This window comes from Ixodes scapularis, unplaced genomic scaffold, assembly GCF_016920785.2.
Source record: "Ixodes scapularis isolate PalLabHiFi unplaced genomic scaffold, ASM1692078v2 PGA_scaffold3__209_contigs__length_174095766, whole genome shotgun sequence".
In the NCBI taxonomy this organism is placed as follows: Eukaryota; Metazoa; Arthropoda; class Arachnida; order Ixodida; family Ixodidae; genus Ixodes; species Ixodes scapularis.
This window is the reverse complement of record NW_024609868.1, coordinates 27969465-27991711: the sequence shown is the minus strand read 5'-3', so window position 1 is coordinate 27991711 and position 22247 is coordinate 27969465.

Here is a 22247-nt window from a genome sequence, read left to right as displayed (position 1 = left end):
TCAAGTAAAAATTGTAGAGGAGTGAGCGAAGATCTAATAAGCTGCTAAATAGACATTGTATTCAATCATCGCTACAGTGGTATACGAGAGAGAGAGCTGACTTCTCTGTGGAACATACGGCTGGTTATACATTTGTGTTACATTGCATTACAACCACTTGCAACCGCTATACGCCGTTTACTTCCCGGTTGACGGTGCGGTGGAAGCTGCATACCCATTGGACCAGTCAACTGTCGACCTTGCACCTCATGGACACACCTCCCCCCTCCCTTCACGTACTCACGAGCGGAGAACGAGGTCAAGTGATAAAAGCCAGGCCATGAATTGGTCCGGCGTGAGCGCAGCATACACTGCACTGTCAGCTTCAGGATAAATGGAGAACAGCAAAGCATTGCTGCGACACCAGCCAATATTTCTGAGCTAGCTTCGTGTTTAATAACAGTTAGGGTTTCGTTTTCGCCACAGTGGGTGGTGGTGGGTCTGCCGCCCACTAGCCCAAATGTGATGCAGCGGCGAACTCTATATTCTGCCGTGGATAAACAAAAAGATGCAGTCTTTGAAGCGTATAGTGCTTTGGAGCATCCACATCGAGCGAATCTCGCAGCACCATGCTTATCAAGCTGATGCCTGCATTTGGCATCATTGCTACGAGGGCACAGTGTGACCAAGAAAGTGCAAAAATACCGCGCATCGTTTTTAAGTGCGCTTTAGAGCCCCTTCCTCTCAGTCCCCCTCCCTTTCGATGTCCACCTCTCAAATATTTTTGGGGAAAACCCTGATGACAGCTATAAATACAAAGCTGAAGATTACGGAATCTCCGTGATGTGATTGCTGCGCCAATTGCGCCAAACTGCACCATGGGGCTAACCCTGCTACATCCTGCTACATTTTGCAGAAATATGGGTAATCTGTAACAAGCCTGCGCCGAAGGACTTTCAAAACCGAAACTATATTGAGTACCATAATGGGCACACATAGCTAGGTGGTGCAAGCGGCCGCCTGACACAAAGTACCCTTCATCAATCGTTCATCCGATCTTGCATGGTTTTTACCACAGTCTCGCGTTTTGCGCTCTCATCGTCTCGCATCTTTTTTTTAAAACTTTTTCGACGATAGAGGCGGACATCTGCGGACGCCCCGACGCTCGGGTGCTGGGTACCATCCATGCCATCATGCTGTGAAACGAAATCACGTTTTTGCGTGGCGGGAGTTACATTGTGAGCTGAAGCACTTGCTCCTGAAAGCAACGGCTGTGGGAAAACTATATTTGGTCCCTGCTTGCCAGTCGCCATGGTTGCACGACGTTGGGTGTTGCCATCCCAACGTCGCTACACATATGGCGCTTTCTAAACTGAAACGCAAAGACCGCCCTAATATTCATCAACATTCCTGTTCTTGTTCAATATGCTGCTCGAAAAATCCCTCAAGCTCAAAGACTGCTGTGTCGAAGTACTGATTACCAAGGTTTCTCTTGGTACGCTTTCTTTCGAGGGGGACTCAGGTACGTAAAAAATCTGCCGCGAAAGGGACTCGGTGAAGAGAAGTGAGCTAAAGCAAAGAAGGCAATGTCTGCACTCTGAACCCGGACAACACGCTTGTTTCTCTTAAGATCAGTCGTTACACCAAGCGCTTCAAGAACTTCTTGACCCTCGCTCGTGATGTCTTGCATCGATGCACTCATATTCTTTTTTTGATGTGTTTAGCTTGTACCTCGCTAGCCAATCTAACAAGCATGTGCAAATGGACTTTTCTTTTTTTTTTTTTTTTTTGTATGCTGGACAGTTACATTTTGTTTACAATTTTGGGAACCAGTTGGCGACGGAGTGGACTGGCATGGTTTCGATCGAACAGCAATCTCCTCTCGCACGACAAGTTTGCACTGCACTGCAGTGGTCACGTGTATCAACAGTTAGAGACTGCTTCCATTTATTACATAACTAGACAACCTAATGCTGTGATATTTACTACTAAGTTGGTCATTTTCAAATAAATTTTAATATGTGCAGTTTGGTTTTTATTTACCTATAGCGGGTATATATATATATGTATAATTTAACTGAAGCATTGCAAAATGTGTCATGTCATTGGCCTTTCAGTTACATGTTGAAAGACTCCCAGGTGGTTTACCTTGACTATAAATTGTTTATTGCGGCGAGCAAAGTGTTCTTTGTTTGTCCAGCACTAAAAATAAACATTTTTATTTTTCTAAGAATGTATGCACCAAAAGCCAGTTTTGCTGCTCCGAAACACTGTTTTAGCTGCTCCAAAACACTGTTTTGGCTGTTCCAAAGTCCACTTTAGCTGCTCCAAAACGCTGTTTTGGCTGCTCCGAAAGGTGCTCCAAAACAGCTTAGGTCAATCACATCACTGGAATCTGCTGGTCAGTCCTTCTAGTTCACAGTCACATAAAACCTCAGCAACCATCAGACAAGTTTATGGCCGGTAAGCTTATGTCCAGGGCCGGCTTTCTTGAATGAACCTCTCAGCTGAGACTGGGTGAAAGAAAGCCCAACAAGCCTGGGGTGCAGAAGCGCCCGAGTGTCAACTTTGCGTTCTACTTTGCTTGTGTGGTAGCCTTCGCTGTGCTTTCTTTCACTTAGGCTCAGCTGAGACACAGTCTAAACCCCGAAAGCTCCAAGAAGATTGAAGTCACACTAGTGCACTACAAAGCCTACTTCTTTCCAAGGCACATTTTAGCCGATACAGGCAACTTCGGTGAAATGAGAGAAGAACTCATCAAAGACTGCTTGTGTATCGGCCTGGAAAACTGAATGGTTTAAAAAAAACCTACTACAACTGCACTTGTCACTGGTCAATGGAAGCACTTACGAATGCCTGTCAGCAGGAGACAGTCCGACAACAGCAGAAAGAGCTAGAGCTGCCGCAAAGTACAGAATCTGTAGATGAGGTCCATATCAGAAGAAAAAGTACTGCACTATAAAAGGCTGCGGTCGCTTGAGATATGACCTTGTCAAACATCACCAACATGACGCCAAAGATTCATAATGATTCAATACCTCGTGCTAACATGAAGTACACCATTTTGTTCTTAGCCCGAGACTGAGGCAGGAAAAGAGGAAAGTTTCAAAGTAAAAGAAAAATGAACAATCGAGGACACGACTGAGACTGAGACGTGTCCTCGACTGTTCATTTTTCTTCTACTTTGAAACTTTCCTCTTTTCCTGCCTCAGTCTCGGGCTAAGAACAAAATGGTTAAAGACACCCCTCAAAAAAATTTTTTTATTTTTTGCCAGACGCTTCATTATGGTGTCGGAGGACTACCCAATTAATATTTTGCAACAGAGTAGCGTATTTTTTTAATAAAGCCAAAAGACGCAACTGCTCGAAACCGAAACCGAAACGCGACGGAGGTCGATGAAGTGGAGAGAAGAGAGTGAGTGGCGGAAGTCACGTGGCTACACCCGACCGTGCGTGTTTTTCTTTTCTTTTTCTCCTCTCCGTAGCAGACGACACGATATGCGGCGTGCGGGAACTGCTCGCCGTGCGATACTTTTGCAGTTATGTTTGTTCCGCTCGTTGTTCTGTACTCCAAGATTAGTTGTTTTGTACATTGAGGAGTTGGAGATGAGTAGTGAGTGCCCGTGGTGAATTTCCATGATCGGCTCCGAAAAGAATACACCCAAGATGTTGCGTGAAGAGCTGGCTCACATGTCCTGCATCCGAAAAAAAGTGGCATTGTGCGACAGAGTTTCCGAAAGATCAACGGGATCGGGACCAATGGCTGGCTGCAATTCCTGTAGAACATATACGGGCACCTCGGAAAGCGGACGCTACCTGATTTATATGCTCCTTGCATTTTGTGGAAAGTGATTACATTGAGTTTGCAGGTGTCAAAACGGAAATCCCATACCATTCAATTCAGCGAAGTATCGTCCACAACATTTGTTTGTTATTTTTTTGTTTGTTTCTTCAGTGATGATTGTAAAAATAATAAAAAGATATGTAAACATCAGAAATGTTTGAAAAAAAAAAAAAAAGAGCTTCACGGGGGATCGAACCCGGACCTACCGCATGTGAACCGGACGTCTTTCCCACTGAGCTACTGGGGCATAGCTTTTGTGGTGGATCTCTTTTCTTAGTAATAATCAGCCGGCAAACTGTAAGTTGGAAAGTTTGCTGTCGATTTTTCTCTAACAAAGGCACTCCCGGGTCGAAGACGGGAAGCACCACGCTTTGGGGACATTCGCACCTAGTAAAGAAATCGTACGCGTGCATATTCAACTAGAAGTAGACACGTCGTGCTTGACGTTTGCGCGAGCGATGTCTTCAGCCACGAGAAGGGAGCGACGGCTCGGCGACGTCTTCGTGCAAATCGGCTTGGTGGTCGGGCGTGTCGTACAGGATGAATACCAATTCTTTTGATCAGTCCCACATTTCTTTTTAACGGTATACAGAATTCGCCGGTACCGCGAGCGACAGTTCTGAAATAGAGGTCCCACGTCCGTCGTCCGCTGCCATCGCCGTCCCCGCGAGTCCCACGATACGCGAAACGACGAACGCACAGAATGCTTCCGGTTGTCTGTGGAACTTTTTTTTTCAATCAACGTATTTACAGCTTTTTAGAAGCCACAAAAAATGGGCTTCATAATTTTTTTCTATTTTTAATAGTGAGTGTGTGCCTTCAGTGACCCACGACTTTGATTAAATTTGGTGGTCGCATCGATACCTTAGAAAACGGTCCGTGACCGCGAAAAAGAGAGTGAGCGAGACTCGAACCGGCCAGTTCTTGATCGGCGGTTTTCGGGCGGAAAGAAATTGAATTTCAAGCCGCAAATTTTGTTCTGGGTAGTTGAGCTCTCATATGTCACGTACAACTAAAAACCTCGGCGAGCATAAATACCCTGTCAGTGTCCCTTTAACATCCACCAGCTCGCCAGCGCAATCACTACAATATGAAGTACACCATCGGGCGAGTTGTCTAGCAAAAGATGTGGTGTGCCAAGGTTGTTAAAAAAGAAAACAATTTATAGCAGTTCATTGGTTGAAGTCTTCCCTCAGGAATGTCACTAAAGAAGAGGAAGGACTTTGCTCAAAAGGACATAAAATGACTGCCTCAAATCTAGCCACAAGAACCAATGGTAAGCAAGAGCCAGGATTCCTTGGCATGGCCTCGAACTCCCAAGCTTCAAAGTGGCAGCCAATAATACTTGTTCAGAACTGACTCCGGTACTATTCAAGATAGACATTGGCGCAGTTGAGACAGGGATTCCCGAAGACCATTTTAAGACTCTAGAAGCCGGTGTTAGGAGCCCAACAGAAGGTCACTTCAGGTTCTGGGAGGCACAAAACTGAATTTTTCAATCAAGAACTGCAGCGAGTTAGAGAAAGTTTACATCATCCGAGACCCCAACATACCGGCAGCTGCTTGGCAAGCCAGCTATAGAAAAGCTCGAAGTTCTCCCTCAGCAAGCAACTGTTCACATTTCCAACCGTAGGGCAGTGCCATGGTTTGATCTGCAGGCAAACAAATCGTTTAAAATCGATAGATCTGAGAGCCTTCCAAAATTGCCACCGATACCTTCCGAATTCACCCTAGTGCCGTACAAAGCCCTCCTAGCATATAAAAAAAAAACCTCTAAAAGGTAACATGCCTCTGTACAGTTTTTAGGCTTTCCTATAAAGGCCGGTTCTCACATGCAGCGAAGCGCTGATGTAGCGCTGCTCACGTGCCGTCAGGTACTTATCGTCTGGCCTGAGCAACAGTTTTGACGGTGCGATACAAAGCTGGTGAACGCTCCCGTCGGCACGTGCTTAGCACGAGGTCAGCACTACGCTTGTAGCGCTCCGCTGCATGTGTGAACAGGCCTTAAGGCTGATAAAAAAAACTTAAAGATTGTCTAAAAATCTCAGAAGTAGAGTACAAGCATGATGGGATAATTTTACACTTCCCCTGAGTAAAGTACAACTAGCACCCTCTAGGCACTGGTTTGCAGAGCGTGACACTGTTACCGCAAACAGGGGGTCTCTGGTTTTTGCTGTTTTTCTTTTAGACTCAAAAGGCTGTCATTAAAACTACCAATGTCGTGGGAAGTGCTCATTTGGTCACAACGTTAAGGGGTAAATTTTGATGCCCAAAAATACCATTTTGAAGAAAAAGTGCCATACACATATAAAAATCTGCCTGCTGCAAGGTTTAAACCCAGGACCTTTTCATAACTTTGCTAATGGAAATACCATGCTAGTAGTGGAGAGGTCATGGGTTTAAACCCTGAAGCAGGAGGATTCTTCCAGATGTGCATCAGTGCCTTGAAAATACGAGTTGCACTCCAATGAGGGTGAACTGCAAAATTATCCTGTTAAGCTGCCGCTATACGCAAAGGTATAAGGTGGCATACATAGAGTGCAGGCAGTAAACTGAGCCAGAAAAATTGGAACCTGCAAGTACATACCTCAAACTTCGGTCAATACTCTTGGTGGTGCATGCTACCTTGTCAAATTTCAAAGTGAAGCTCCATTTCTGTAAGAAATTAGAATATTTCTGTAAATTTTATGGTCGGTTTGCTTGCTGCATACTCGACCCGGACGAATAACACAGAGCGAATGGCTCCAACAAAAAAATACATTTAATTGGACATGAATGAGATGGTCAATACACTAACATCGTTACCGGGGCGCTTAAGTCTGGTCAGCGACTGCCTGTGCACTGCCTCTGATCCGCCTTATCAAGGCGGTGCGCGCGATGTGCGCGTGGCCGGCTTGACTCCACCGCCCTGCGGGAAAGTCTGCCACCTGTGGCCCGTAGTCGGGCAACTGGACTGGACTGGGAAGCCGCCAGGGTGCCTACAATTTCTACGACGGACGCTGATGCAGACGAACAGCGAGAGCCGTGCTTGCTACTGCTAACATGAGATGGCACAACTGTTCAAGATTTGGCGACAAGCCGTGATGCAAAAAAACAAAATTGGGGGGTTTACGTGCCACACCAACAAAAGACACCTGCAGCACAAGTCTGAATTACACGGTGCCCTTTTCACAATACGCATCAGTAATATGGTGGGAACCTCGGCCGGCATTCTAAACCGTCAACTGGGGATCCATAGGCCAACGCTTCGAATCTGAGCCACTGGGGCCATTAGCCGTGATGGCCACATTCAGTAAAATTCATTTGATTCGTCTTTCTGCCTGTGTTGTATATGAAGTGTGCACAGTGAGATTTAACACAAATAAAGAGAAGTATAGGCGATTGGTGAAATAAAGCAGACGCCACGCAGACGAAATCGGTGGGAACAAGAGCACTCTCCAAGATGAATTGCGCCGCGCCATCTCTCGTCAATAAAGCAAATGTGGCTCTCGCTGTGGCTTGTTTCTCCGCATCAGCATTTGTCATCTTAATTTAGACAAATGTTGTTCTAATTTCGAAGCTCCGCTTTGAAACGAAGCTCCGCTTTGAAATCTGACAAGTTAGCGTGCACTGTGAAAATACACCATTAACAAAACTTTCAGCTGCGCACGTGCAGCTATTAATTTTTCTGACACAATTTACAGTCAACAACTCTATTCATGCCACCCTATATATCAATGTTGAATGGCTAGTTGGTATTGGTCTTGGGTTGCCACAGGCATGGTAGCGCTTTTTAGACAGGGACAAAAGAGCTCGTGCCTGTCTTGTCTTTCCTTCTTTTGTCCTCATCTAAAAAGTGCTACCATGCCGTTGGCCACCCAAGACCCTATATATATCAGGATTTATAAAATCAAATTGTTCGCAGAAAGTTTTGAACTCAACACCTCTATTGATCCCCTTGACATCCGATATATACAGAAAACACACCTTGTTTCATGCCATGCACACCCACCTTGCTAACCGTCTGCCAAGTATCAACAATGTGGCTTTTGAAGTTCCCAAATATCACAAACTGCTTCATGCACCGATTCCTGCAGAGGTGTTTCAAGTTCACTGTTCCAATGTTGTCCCAAGTATCCACACCCGGTGGCACCTGGTTTTCGAGATTCGCCCACTGAAAAAGTAAGGAAGTGGTAAATAAATATCTTAACAACAAGAAACTATTGTGACATAACAAATTATGAGTGCACATGAAGCTGGCAAATACAAAACAGCTATAGAGGTATATTAATCGCTACTTTGATGTTTTGTGCATTTATTGGCAACCTCAGATATACTGCAGACGACATATTTTTCGCGGGCTCAATATTTCGCGATTTAGGTTAAAGCTGAAGTTTTGGAATAGTTTGCGGGCTCTAATTTTCGCGATTCGGTAGGATCTCAATATAGTTTCCAATATGTTTACATTTTACCGGAATTGTTCATGGGACCTATTTTTCGTTAGTCGCAGATGATTCGCGAAAATTAAGTCGTTTACAGTATTTTTTTTCAGTATTTCTGTTGGAGTTTTTAATACAGAATGAAGCCACAATAGGGCATGTGAGGCTTAAATAAAAAATACTGTCCAATGGTAAAGAGTAAAATGCCAAGCACTTGCACACCCTCGCAGTAGTCCTCAAACTTTCCCGCAGAGGGTTACACCAGACATTCTGTCGGAGTGGTGCACGAAAGCACCCGACCTCAAAAGCCCAGCCCTAAAAGCCTTTTCCTTTTAGCACCACCTTCAAATCCCAATTCTCAGAAGACATTGACATGAATATCCGTGTTGGCGGCCCATTTCTTCCATATGCTACGGCACTTTTCTTCCTTATTGTTGCCCATATAGAGTGAAAGGGTGCAGCAGTATTTGTTTTCATTGCCAGGTCATTGATGCCTTGAACATAATGATTGATTATGGTTTTAAGCCTTGTGCCAGGTTTACTTATTTACAAAACATGGTAGCATTATTTGCATGCCTCCGGCTGCTCAAACACCAACTCATGTTTAGAAACAAACCGGAGTGGCCCTAGCGGAAGCCACCGGCGCCGTGCATGCGCAATGGAGTGTGGGCAAGAAGCTCTCCGTCGCCCATAAACAAACCATTGAAATGCGATGTTGTAGGCATCGGTGTGAGTCCCCCTGCCCTTTCTAGCGTTCAAATTGTTGATTCTACGTCTTCCTGGCAATGTCTGACTATCTTGAGCAGCCTCAGCGAAATTATCGAGGCTCGTTACACCGCAAAACTTTGCGTGAATAATATGACATGCGGCGATTCATTACGCGTGGACGCCGCAGAATGTACGCTAAAGCCTGATTCGCATGATGAGATTTTGCTCGCAATTTTCAGTCGCGACGCCGCTCGGGCTGCAAAAGCGTGAACCGTAGCTGAGATGGTCAACGTCGATACTGAAAATAGCAAGCAGAATTGGACCAGGTGAATCAGGCATAACAAGTCGGTGGTGGCCACTGGTAACAATGATCAACATCTCCTTGCATCTACTGTTTACATAGAGCCTGCTTACCAATCTTCAAACCTAAGTCTTTTTTTGAGGCCTGCACCTACTTCTTATCGCAAGTATCGACCCAACGTTTGGTCAATGAGCCGGTGTCGTCTAAAAGAGCAGACGACAAGCAGAAACGTTTGTAAGAGCAGACGACAGTCTGAACGATCAGGCGGCCGTTTCAACGTGAAGACGCACTGATTGTTGTCCGAAGGTGGTCCTGTACAACCTCACGGTTTTCCGGCGTTCATGTTGGAACAAAGCAAATGAATCGGATGACCCAAGTATCCGAGAATTCAACCCAAAGTGCTCCCTGCCCAAGCAATCGTGGTCCGACGGCGTCTGGTTTTGCCCTTTCATGGCACATACCCAGATTCTCGGACGAACCGAGCACATGAACACTGACCTTCCAAACTTTCTCGACTCTTTTGGTACAGCCCCAGTCACGGCATTTTTATGAGAAGGCAGGTTTTTGCCCGGTCCCTTTCAAAACAACGCAGGAATATACATCACACATGCGGTCTTCTGCCTACAGCCCCAGACAAGTGCGCCCAAAGCGCCGTGACGTAACAGAGTTGAGTTCGTGTATACATAGGTTGAGGTGCCGCAAAACCTTTTTCATTGCTTTTGAACGAACACCAAGCTATGGGCACCAGCCAAGATCATATGTCTGCTCTCCAAAGTTTAGAGTTAATCTTCCTGGTGATTAGAAACAACCTCCGTATTACTTCATTTTTTTCTGCAGTACTGGACCCATTTCAAAATTACGCTCCAGGTGACAAACACATGCCTGGCCTTTGAAGTTATTTGCTATAAATACCTCAAATTTCTCAGGGGGACTAGATCCCCCTGCCCCCATTGTGAGAACAAGATAACATGCTCAAGGAGTTTACAAGGAACGGTGGTCATAGAGAGATTCCTTAGGCCCACCAAAAAGTTCACAGTTACACACTTCTGTACAGATAGCCAAGTTTAAGTTAAGACAATAACACCCACTTGCATATATAGTCAATAATGAAATGCAAGTCCATTCACCTTTTAATAATGCTTCTATTATTAGTAAGAAGCCCCCATACATCTGAGACAAGAGGATGGCATACTCTTCCCCTCTCTGCCTGCTATTCCAAATTCGATATTCCAGGTAGATCCCCAGCACAAAACAAACTCTGGGTTTCGGAAATCAAGGCTGAGGGACCTGTTTCAAGCACATTGTCATTAACGGGATTGTACACACAGTATTTATTGTTAATGCACATGCTACTGTATCGAAGCTTGAAAGTAACATTTTATTCTTTGGCAAATTCTATCAGTTTTTTTTCATGCATGACATGTTTCAATTGAGAGGTCCTCACACACGGTGCTGGGGCTAGATCTAAATGATGACCTGGGCAGAAGAATTTGGACTTTTAGTGTGTATGTTGCCCATTTGGTGATAACTGAACATCACTCACTACCCATCTCATGGGCCCGAATAATAGCTCCATGAGTTACTTGAAGATTCAATAACTACCTTAATATGTCCAAAATTACCTCCTCTGTTTGTGCCAAACTTTCAGAAAAGTGGTCAGATATCCCATAAAAGATTAGGTCGCCACAGCGACAGTGATCGTCATCCTCATTTAGATGTGCTCGCAGGGCCCAATCTTCTTGTTGGACTACTTCTACCAATCTTCTAGTCATGCGAACTTCTCGAACCAGAGCAGTAGTTCTACTTTCAAGCTCGGCCAATATAGCAATAATATCTGTCATGGCAGTTTGAATAAGCCCTTGGGATCGTTATTTCTTGTTTAGTGATGCCAGTATTCCTGATTCAGCCCGATCTATTTTAAGCGCGTGTGTATCAACCTCTACCAGCATCTTGTGCATCTTATTGAATTGTCTGAGTTGCTCATTCATCGGACCGGTATAATGTTAATGTTACCGGATAGGAGGAGGATTACCATATCAACAGTCCCAAACAGTTTTACAAGGCACTTCTGGGTGTGGGAACACCAGTAAACGCATGTTGCTTCTTTACAATTTTACGAGAGTATTGGACCAACCTGAACATGCAAGGAGAAGAAATCGGTGGTCCGTACAGTCTGGTTGGTACAGATCGGTGGCCGATAGGCCGCACACTCCTGTTATTGGCCTGCTTCACCATGACAGTCGTTCAAGTCGCGCACCAAAACAGGGTTGTCACAACTGAGCAGGAACGATGGGGTCAGAAGCTGGAGGCGAGCCGCAGCCTGGACGAGCAAGAGGACGAAATGAGTGGTGCACATGGTATGGTTGATCCCGTACTTACTCCTTCACTAGCGCATGAAACATTTTAAACGCATATGAAATGAGCTACATAAAGTTGAGCAACAACTTTTGGCAATCAACACCGATTTACGCGACAAATGGACACAGACAGAGGGAGTGCCGGATTCATATACATACCTATTTAAGATCCCTCAGAATATTAGGTTCCGATACTGGATCATGCAGAATGTGCATGCTGTACCCAGTCATGCAATGTTTCTTTGTGTCTGTGTACGCGCTTGAGACTGTGTATAAAGACAGGTGAACTGTATCCGACAAATTCGCGAGTCCAGCAAAACGAACGGCACCTAGCGGGAAAACACTGAGCTGGCCGGAACAGGTCCTTTCGCGATTTCTGCTCGTCTCTTGTGGCTTCCGTGATTACATGTTGTCGATGGTTTGCGCGACAGAACAGTTCTACCAATGACTCTGTCGTAACCAGAGTATCGCCTAGTGACCCAGGTTGCTCTGCACGCGACCTATGGAACCGCGTGAGACATTCTGCGTTTATAAACGTTCATCAGCACCGTTGTAGGACAGGTGGCAGTCCTTTCCTAGTTTCCTCGAAGAATGTCAGGCCTCTGGAAGTTCGCTTACCCAACCACATCACCACAGGTTCGAAATAATGGAAGATAAGACGCGAGGCAAGCCATTTTGAGTCAAATGCTTGCTTGCTGGTGCTGCAGCATTGTGCGTTGAGCTGGCACATGGCACGGCAGGACCTGGATTCGACCACCATATCTGCCCGATAGTGGCGTCCCTATAGGTCGCTGGAGTCGCGAATTTCCTTGGAGACATGCCGGGTGTGCTTAGTCAAGTTTCTTAGAGACGCATGTCATCGATAAACAATAACGACAACCAGCAATGCCCGCTGACAAAGACATGCTAATATGTTTTGCCATAGCACATTTATACCTCACCATGTATAGTATTTAGCTGTGTGTTCTGCTTTGTCCTTTCATATTTTTTAATCCCATGTAAGCATGCTGTTGCTTTGCAGTGCCGAATGGCCACATTAACCAACGAAGCATCTGACGGCCGCGTTTGTCAAAGAACAAATGCCTATTGAACCTTCAGAACTTTGGCTCGTCATTAGGGATTTGATTATTTTCATGATATTGATTGAAGAGTAGTGAAGGGACGCATATCGGCAAAAGATTTGAGCCCGATTGTGGGCCCACGCTAAAGGAAGTGAAAATGGTGAAGTCTTACTCTTTGAATATAATGCGTGCTTTGCTGCGACACATTGTTTCCTCACATAAATGGGCAAAGGGTGCAGAGTTTTGTGTTGTATGTTTTCTTTTTCCGACATCCTGGGCCATCTCTAATAACCATGCATGTCCGACGTACACAATTAATTGTAAAAACTTGAAAAACGCCGGACACTGGTGCTTTTTCATTCACGACCAGGTAGTTTTCCTGCTAGTACTTTTCCCAGAACTTGTAGTTTCCGTACGGCAAGCAAGTCGTCTGCTCTTTCGTGCAGGCGGCTGCCGTGACGCCACGGCACCGATCTCCGATTGGAGGAGAGGTTCAGGCGGGATCTTGGGGACTACCGCGAGTAAACAAAGTGGCGTGACGACTTTGTGCTCTCTGCTTGGCCATAGGAATGGCTGCTTCCCTGCAGCCCTCGGATAAACTCCGCTACTTCAAAGACAAGGCTGTAGAGTTCGAGAAACATGAGCGAAAACAGCGCAAAGCATATGTTCTGTCGTTTTAAGTAAATTAATTTACCCTGAGAGCTTATGTTTGACGAGTACCGCCAAACTCATTGCTCTACACAAGTTGTTTTGATCACACAAACTGTCATGTTCGAAACGAAATCGGTGCCAACCAGTGACCACCTGTTAACCGTGGACCACAGGGGGAAAGTACTAATTTCAAGATGCGCTTCCGCCTTAAAAGTGTAGAGTTCTCGGCTAAAGTTTGTCTTGCAATGCTAAGGCGGTTTGGTTAATTGTGATCAACTCTATGTCACATTGTTTTTCATCACCCAAGGATCACAAGAACCCAATAGAGGGAAGAGTTGGTTAAGTCTTTAAAGGTAAGGCAAGCTGAACAAATGAAATTTACCGGTACGATTGGCAGGCGCTTTTCTGTGGCTGGTAGCCACAGAAGAACCCCTGAGTTGCAACAATGGACAAGTGCTCCCTCTTCTTAGAAAAGCCTTCTTGTCGTCTTGATCTAACAATCTTCAAAATGTCTCGAGCAGACGATGGAGGAATGGTTTTCAATTATCCCCGTTTATTAGCCGGATCCACATCTTTTGCAGTTTGGCATCCTTCAGAAATTTGAACAGCAACACACCGTCATTTAAGCACGCGGTGCATCCAAAAACGCAGCCTGCTTTCATTGCCCTTCGATTGAGAAGGATACTAGTCACAAAAGTATCATTTTTCTGAACTCGGCAAGTACCCAGCACGACAAAAACAGCAATAAAAAAACTCACGAATGCCGCATTAGCATGACTGCCATTAGTGATGCCTGGATGTTAGGCTTGTTCATTTGCTTGCCCCTCCTGCACCAGTGCAGAAAAGTGTAGGGCGACATACTTGCTGTACTACACCAGAAGTACACCGCGCTAGTTTTCTGCACCGGTGCAGGTAAATCAAACGAGCCTGCTGTTTAGTCCTGACCATTTATCGGCATGTGCCGGGGCAGAGCTAAGCGCAAAACGTCACCAACCTACTCTTCCAGCTTTTCACCCCCTTTCACATGTGCAGTAGACCTAATTTGGCCCACTTTCCCCCTGTAAAACACTTCAATTATTGGAGATTAGACAAAACCAGCGACGGCTTAACTGCTGTTTTACGCATCTGTGTATCTTCGTCCTGTGCACCTTCTACTTTTGAGTTTCCTCTCTCCTAGCGCCATCTCAGGTTTCCATACATCATGCTACGTGGAATAGTGCATACGCTGAAGCTACAGTTGGGGACAAAAGTCCCCAGGGCGCACGAGCTGCAATTGAAACGCATTGCTCTGCCATCTGCCGGCGGGCCGCCTGGTTTCGAGATCACACAAAAGCGCATGAGTGTCCTACTGTGCCTGCAAACATGCATTTTCCCGCTCTTCTGCGGCATGGCGCCAAACTCGGATTCGGCCGCGCTTACTGACATGGCACCTATAAAGCAAGAAGTCACGGCAGCTCAGCTTAGCGGTTTATATATAAACCAAAGTGCGCTGACACGGCGAAATACGGCGCAATGCTGCAGGCAGTATCTCCAGTTTCGAAATGCGTAGCAGGCTCTGGTCAGCCGCAAGCGCAATCTTAGAGGCGGTACCACGCGCCCGATTGCAAGTTAGGCGTTGTGCCGCACAAGAGCAGGAAAACACACGTTTGAAGGCACAGTAGGACACGCATGCGCTTCTGTGTGATCTCGAAACCAGGCGACCCGCCGCCAGATGGCAGAGCAATTCGTTTCAGTCACAGCTCGCGCATCCTGGAGACTTTTGTCCCCGACTGTACATCGGTAGGCACATCAACAACAAAGAGTGTACGTTAGCTCTGCAAGGGCCCGGGCCAACCCGAAAGCCTGGGCCCGGCCAGGGTAGCACGAATTCTTTCCGGGCCCAGGCCGGGCTCGCGCAATGGTGTAGCATACTTTCTAAAACATTGAGAAGAAAATGCTAGCGCACTGATAGTTTAGATTTTAAAGAGAGAAAAAATGGAAGGGCCATCTCGCTACAATGCCACTAAAATAATCTTTGAAATAAGCAAAGCTGTTTTGGCCTAAGCCCGCAAAAAGATAGAATTATGGGGATTCCATCAGCATAACGGGACAACCACCAGCAGGCAAGAAAACGAGGGCAATCTGCAGTCACAGGGGACAGCACGATTGTCTTGCCCTTTCTTTTCAACTTTTGAAGAAAAAAAAAACGACAAAAAAAAAAACTGCATCTTGCTATTAAAGATATGTCTTTATATGTGTGTAAACTTTCGAATGTTCACCACGTGTCTGCGATATGACAGCGTCTTTCATGAAAATTAGTAATTAACTGCCCTAACACCTCCGCAGGGCACCTTTGCATTTAAGAGATGGGGCACACCTTGGCCTAGCTCACACCGGGCCGGGCCTGATCAGGCAGGCAGGGCCGGGCCTGACTAAGTAAGCATCCCATCGGGCCGGGTCGAGAGTCAGCGGGCCAGGGCCCGGCCGGGCCTCAAAAAGTAGGCCCGAGCAGTGCTTTAGTTTACATACCGTGTTTCCCATACGTACCGGGTTGTGCGGGTGCAATCGGCCGCGCGGCCGGTGATGCAAGCCTCAAGAGAAATCGCTTCCGTAACTCCTCAGCACGACGCTGGTTCCCTGGCGAGAGAAAGGATACGTAAGGAATAGAGAGAAAAAGGGAGGTGAAATAAATGGTAGTCTTCCTACCGTTGCTGCCATAGCACTGCGGAACCCACGCCAGCCTTGCCGAGCCTTGTAAACGATGCTGAATGTAGACTAAGAAAAAAGACACGATCCGTGCAGAGCAAGACCAACGTCAAAACGAAGCACCCGTCGATGTGATGATTCCTGTTCTAGGCTGAGCGATTCATCTTCGCCGCACTGTCCACTGTTGCACCAACTGCCAGCCGCACAAGTTTCGTTTCGATGACGTGCCGCCGATGCCGCAGCCGCACGGCCGCACCGCCGCACCAGCCGCACATGCCGCGCCCAACATGCGCCCAACGAGGTTGACGTACTCTCGTCGAGCTTAGCGTGTTTGCCGCTTGGGGCGGGTCGGGGATCTACTAATGAAACGTCATGCGCAGGCCTTGTGTTCTAGGTGGTATTGCCTGACGTCACTTCTCTTTGCAGAGGCGAAAAAGGGAAGAAATCTGAATGTTTGTTTCGGTTTCGCAAATTTATTTGCAGGTACAGAAATAGGAGTCACAACGTTCTAGGAAAAATTGTGTGGCATGCCAGAACCCCAATGCTTCCGAAAACACCTTCTTAAAAAAAAAAAATTAAATTGCCTTCATGGTCCCTTTAAAAAAGAATCACACCAATAAATTTGGACATATGAAAAATTATAGCTCAAAACCTGCTATATTATAAGCCCTATTTAAGATGACTAGGTTATCACAATTACGACGCTTGTAAAGAACTTTTTTTTGTAGACATTGTTTGTTTATATTTGTTTCAAAAATGGAAGAGGAACGCTTCATGGTGGTGCGACGAATGCGCGGCCTGTAGAGGTGGAGCCTCCAGTGCACAAGTTGAGGTGAAAAAGAGCATAGAGTGAGGGTCATTTATATATAAAAAAAAAACAATACCGGACCGAGGACAGAGCCCTGGGAGACTCCAGACTTCACCGCCATAGGGGAGGAGACACACTTGTTAATCACAACAGATTGAGAGCGGTTTATTAAAAAAGCAGTTATCCACCGAATAACAGAAGCGCTTATATTCATAGTTTCTAATTTTCATATTAGTCTCATATGGGGAACCCGATCAAAAGCTTCAGCAAAAAAAAAAAAAAAAAAAATCGCATCTGTAGGACAAGAGTGAACAGAAAGGTGAAGGTCAGTAATCAACTCAAAGAGTTATGTTTCACAGGAATGACCACGTTGAAACCCATGCTGATTAGAGAAAATGAGGCTGTTTTGAAGATAAGTATAGGTCTTAATCTGTGATGAAAGTATATGTTCTAAGATTTTACATGAAAATTGGAATGACATGAGTGAGTTTCCAGTCTTCGGGTATTTGACCGCTGGAGAGGGATCGTTGGAACAGCCTGCACAGTAAAACTCCAGATATGTGTTTGGTTAATTTTAAAAGCTTAGGTAGATATTCCGTCGGGACGGCTAGAGTTAGTTTGCAAACGATCAATTGCACAGCCCACTCCGTAACTAGAAATGACAATATCGTTCATTATATTTTCGGTCAGTGAGGAAATAGAGGTAGGATGCGGAAACACGTTCTCCGGAGTAAAAACACTGCTAAAGGAGTATTAAAACTAACAGCTAATTGATGTCAAGTTTGTACTGATTAGTCGTCACAAATAATACAAGGTAATACTGGAGTTGGCTTTAGAATTATTACTTTCCAAAACTTTTTTGCGTCGGATCGAAGCATGTTCGAGACGTCGTCATTTGAAAAAAGTTGTTTGGAGTTGTTTTATTTCCCTTTTTGCAGAATACTGAGTGTGCATAATAAACGGTCCAATCGTGCTGAGTGTCTGAAAGCATGGCAAGACAGTACAGACGTTTCGTTTTTTGTAGGTAGCGTTTAATTCTCCTCGTAAACCACGGTTTGTGCAGGCTGGGGGGGGGGGGGGGGGGGCGGATTTTTATAGTGGGCACACATACAGCCTGAGCCTCCAGTATCTTGTCCCGAAAGAGGATCCAATTGTTGTTCAGAGACCGTTCATCAAACCCACTCCGGAATGTAATCAAAATTCACTTAATACAGAATACAAAGTTTCCGTATCAACTCTCTTATAATCAAAGATTTCTTTGCTAATTTTGTCTCGTTTGTTTACACTCAGGGCAAAATCGCAGCGGATAATACAATGATCACTAATTTTGTCGATGACGTGTACAGATGCATGCTCGGGATTGGCGGTGAAAATTAAATCTAAAACTGCATCTTCACGTGTAGGCGTGGTAATCATTTGCTGCATATTGAAGTAGTCGGCCATTTCGAACAATTTCAGGCACTCATTTGTTGGGGGGCATTCATCGGACACTGTACAGAGCGCGACACTGTTAGCTATGGGTAAGAAAGAGGAAAAGGAAAGGGGCATATTACGCCTTTGGAGCGTTAGATAAGCGGGTATTTATCCCAAAAGCGCTAATTACAAATCGCCTAACTAATGCCCGCCACGAGCCCCTTTTAAGAGTCCACCAAGAAATAACGAGTTTCTTCCTTTCCAGTTCTCAGGTGCTTTGAGTAGAGCATTTAATTGCTTGGCCTAATTGGAATGCGCGCACCAAAAGCGCCGGTCTCCCAAGATTTTTCTCCTTCCGGCTTCCTATGCTGTAGACTGTTAGTCCGCTTCTTGGGACACCCCACTTCTCCCCGCACTCTCCTTTTCTTCATTTCCGCCTTGTAATTTTCAAACAAAAGTTCCAATTACTTAACTTTCTTCACTAACTATGAAAACTTTCAGCGCTCCGACAGTCGCCCTCTAGAGTATTGTGCGCGTGCCCACGGTACGCTTAAAGTCCTAATGCTCCCCGACGTAAAGGAACATTGCTGGCTTTGGAAAAGATGAGATTTTTTGAAAATCACTCCAACTCGAATTTGTTCTTTACATGCCTACTCATCTACGTGACGCAGAGAGCGCGCGACAGTTAGCACGAACATAAGATCGTTAGTGATACGGACTGTAAATGTGGGAGAGGAGAATATGAGTATACGCACGGCGGGACGCCAGAGCACCGAGCTCTGATTGTAAGGATGTATGAATAGACGCAAAGAATAGCTGCCTCTGTTTACCACGGTCTCTTTCCAATCAAACCGAACAAGAGCGTCGTCTGCTCCTCGCGAAGTGTGTCGCGTGCGAACGTCTTCCAGCAGTGAGTAGAGTCAAACACAACTATCGTCTGCTGGGCCTCTCGGTTTCTCTGTGGACGCGCTTCCCAGTTTCAAGTTATGGAGTAAACAGAGCTTTTCTTCTAATATTAGACTGCCATGCTCTTCGAAAATTGTATTATCTTTCTTTTTCTCTCGCTTAAATAGTGTTTACTCATACTGAGTTTGTTCAAAATCGCCAGTGCAATTTAATGCGCTTGGAAGACCCAGTAAAATAGTAGATACATTCAACTACTAGATTCTTATCTATATTTCTCAAGTGCAAAAATGCGCCAAAGTTTTATTCCGCACCCGTTGTGTGAGGCAGTTGTATGTTATTTTATTTCCGAATTTAGCGTTAGGATGAATAGAATCACCTCAAACAAGCGTTAAAAACATAGCTTTGCCATACCTGACTTCCGTGACGTAATTTGGCTGCCGTTTCGGGGAAATATTTTTGTATCTATGGGGTTTAGGGACTCTAAACGCAATATTCCCGGCGAAAACGTTGGGTATCGCTGCCTGGTGAAATGTTTTCACAGCCCAGAGTTCAACTTCCTCTGCTGGTGCAAGCACGTGCAATGCCAAGCTTCTATGCACTGGTAAAACTAAAACATAACCGCGTGGGTAGCACTTGCACTACCCATAGTTAGCAAAACAGAAGCACAACTAGCAAGCTTCTCACCGCGTATAGTCAATGGCCGATTAAAGGGGTACGGAAACGAATCGACGTGGCCGCGAGCTCTCGAACTCTCGCTTCAAAATCAGCGAGGAAGAAGCGCAATGCATATCGTGCTCGTGAAAGTCAATGGCTCCTGCACCGCGAACGGCATGGCCTCCGAGATTTTCGCAGGCTGCGGCTGCGCTCCTCCGGCCGTCCCAAGCGGCTCAAAATGCCATATCCTCGCCGCGTGGCGGCGCTGGGAGCCCAACTTAATGTGCGGGAAAGCCACCTTCCGTGGCGTGCAGGAGCCAACTGAAATAAAAGAAGTCGACGCCAAGTACACGATAGCTTTTCTTCGACGCCGGAGAACTTTCGGTAGGATCGTCAAAGAACCGGCGAGTGGCGGCACCAGCGTCGGTTTTCAAAACGATCTAGCTCTCTGTGGGCCTGCACAAAAGCTGCCACTGCGATAAAATCAACCCGTGATGTGATAAATGTAAGTGTAGAACAGTGTTCCTTACGCCACTGGTTACACTATCATTATGCAAGCACATGCTTGTTTCGGTCTTATCTACGAACTTCTTATTAAATTATTGATATTTATGTCAAGTCAGACCGAAATCGGCTCTCGATGTTTAGTTCAATTGCGAAGCGATGTGCACCGACGTGAGCGCTGACCAACGCACACCAGTTCGGAGCACGTGGAGCGAAAGCTCGCGCTGCAGGACCCAGGGATTCTGGTTTCAATCCCCACCCCTGCCCGTTCCTATCTGGATGAGCGTCATACCGGCGTGCGGTCGTGTATCAGGCTAGCAGGCTAGCCTGATACACGACTAGGCTGCCATGACTAAATTGCTTATCTACAGTGGGTAACAATGTCGCCATGTTCTGGCAGACTGAACTCTTCCTGTATAAACAAGTAACGAGTAATTTGTTGTTCTATTATGAACTAGTTTGTCGACAATTTACCCTCACGTCTGAAAATAACAAAGTTGTTGAGCTTATGAAATGGCCAGGGACTCCCAGACTTAATTGTCTCGGACAATATTCCAGCTTTTGCCAGTGCCGAGTACCTGGAGTTCCTGACAAGGAACGGAATCCGTGGGATGATAATCCCTTTGTACTACCAAGCTTCCAATGGAGCCGCGGAACGGGTGGTACAAATTATCAAGACTGAGCTCAGCATATGCCAAAGCGGGGATTGCTGCACGCAGGTGGCTCGAGTTCTATTTCCCTACCGGACCACGCCACACGAAGTCACTGGCCGTGCCCCATGTGAGCTGCTTATGGGCCGCATGATCAAGACACCGTTGGACGTTATGCGTCCCAACCTGCGGTCCACAGCATTGCTGAAGCAGCTCAAGCAAAAGCTTTACGCCGACAATGGTTGTCGTCCTGGCCCTTTGCCTGAAGTTGGAGCACCGGTGTACGCCAGAAATTTCCGACCGAGTGCTCCTCGGTCTGCCGGACATGCAGCCTCTGCGGTAGGCGCTTCGTCTCTGAACGTGCGACTGCCAAATGGGACTATGTGGCATCGGCATGGGGCCATCTTAGGTCTCGCAACGAGACCTCAGCGGCGTCCACGGACGTTACTTCAGTCCCACGGCCTGTGTTGCCGGACCGCGACAGCAGGACATCGACGCCCGAATTTCCAAGTGACAACCGCAGCATGGACCCCACGTCCTTGCCCAGTCCCTCAACTTCCACTACGTCTCCAATGACCCATCGGTGTCAAAGAGTACCGTGACCGGCGTTTCTCAGTCAACCCAGGCGTTACGCCACTAAGGAGGAGTTCCAGACCACGAGGAGCCCCACGTCGGTACTCCCCCAGTTGACGGGTGCGCACGTAGTGTCCCCAGATGGCGTGTACACCCGTGGTGTGTTAGAGTGTCTTCATACACAAGCGCGCTTTTGCTTGAGTGGTGACATCTCAGCCATATGTTTGCCCAATCGTTTTTTATGCATATTGAAGTGCGCGCAATCCGGTGTCACTCAGCTCGAGCAAGTAGCTTTGGCTAATGCATAGACGCCATTTTACCGCCCAAGTCACGCACCGAGTGCGCCAGAGCGTCACACGCTGGCAGATTCAGGGCAACAATGGATGCCATCACGCTGAGACAGACAGACATGTAGGCACCCTATGGTGTGTTAGAGTTTTTTTATTTTTTTTTTAGTAAGGGCGGAAGAGTGTCACATAAAGTCCCTCTACCCCGGGAAAAGTGGCGCCATTCATTGTTATAGAAGTGCTCGAGGCACGTGCCGCGCGCCACTTCTAGGAAATTCATAGCGTCTGAAATCTAGCTCAGTGCTGCGCTGTGCCGCCATGCTCTTCCCAAGGGCTGCACGGTGCACGTGCCTCGTGCATTGACGAAGATTGCGCTACTTTTGAAACATGAAGGGGCTTTAGTGTCACAAGCCGGAGCCATACCAGGCGGCAAAAGACTGCACGAGCA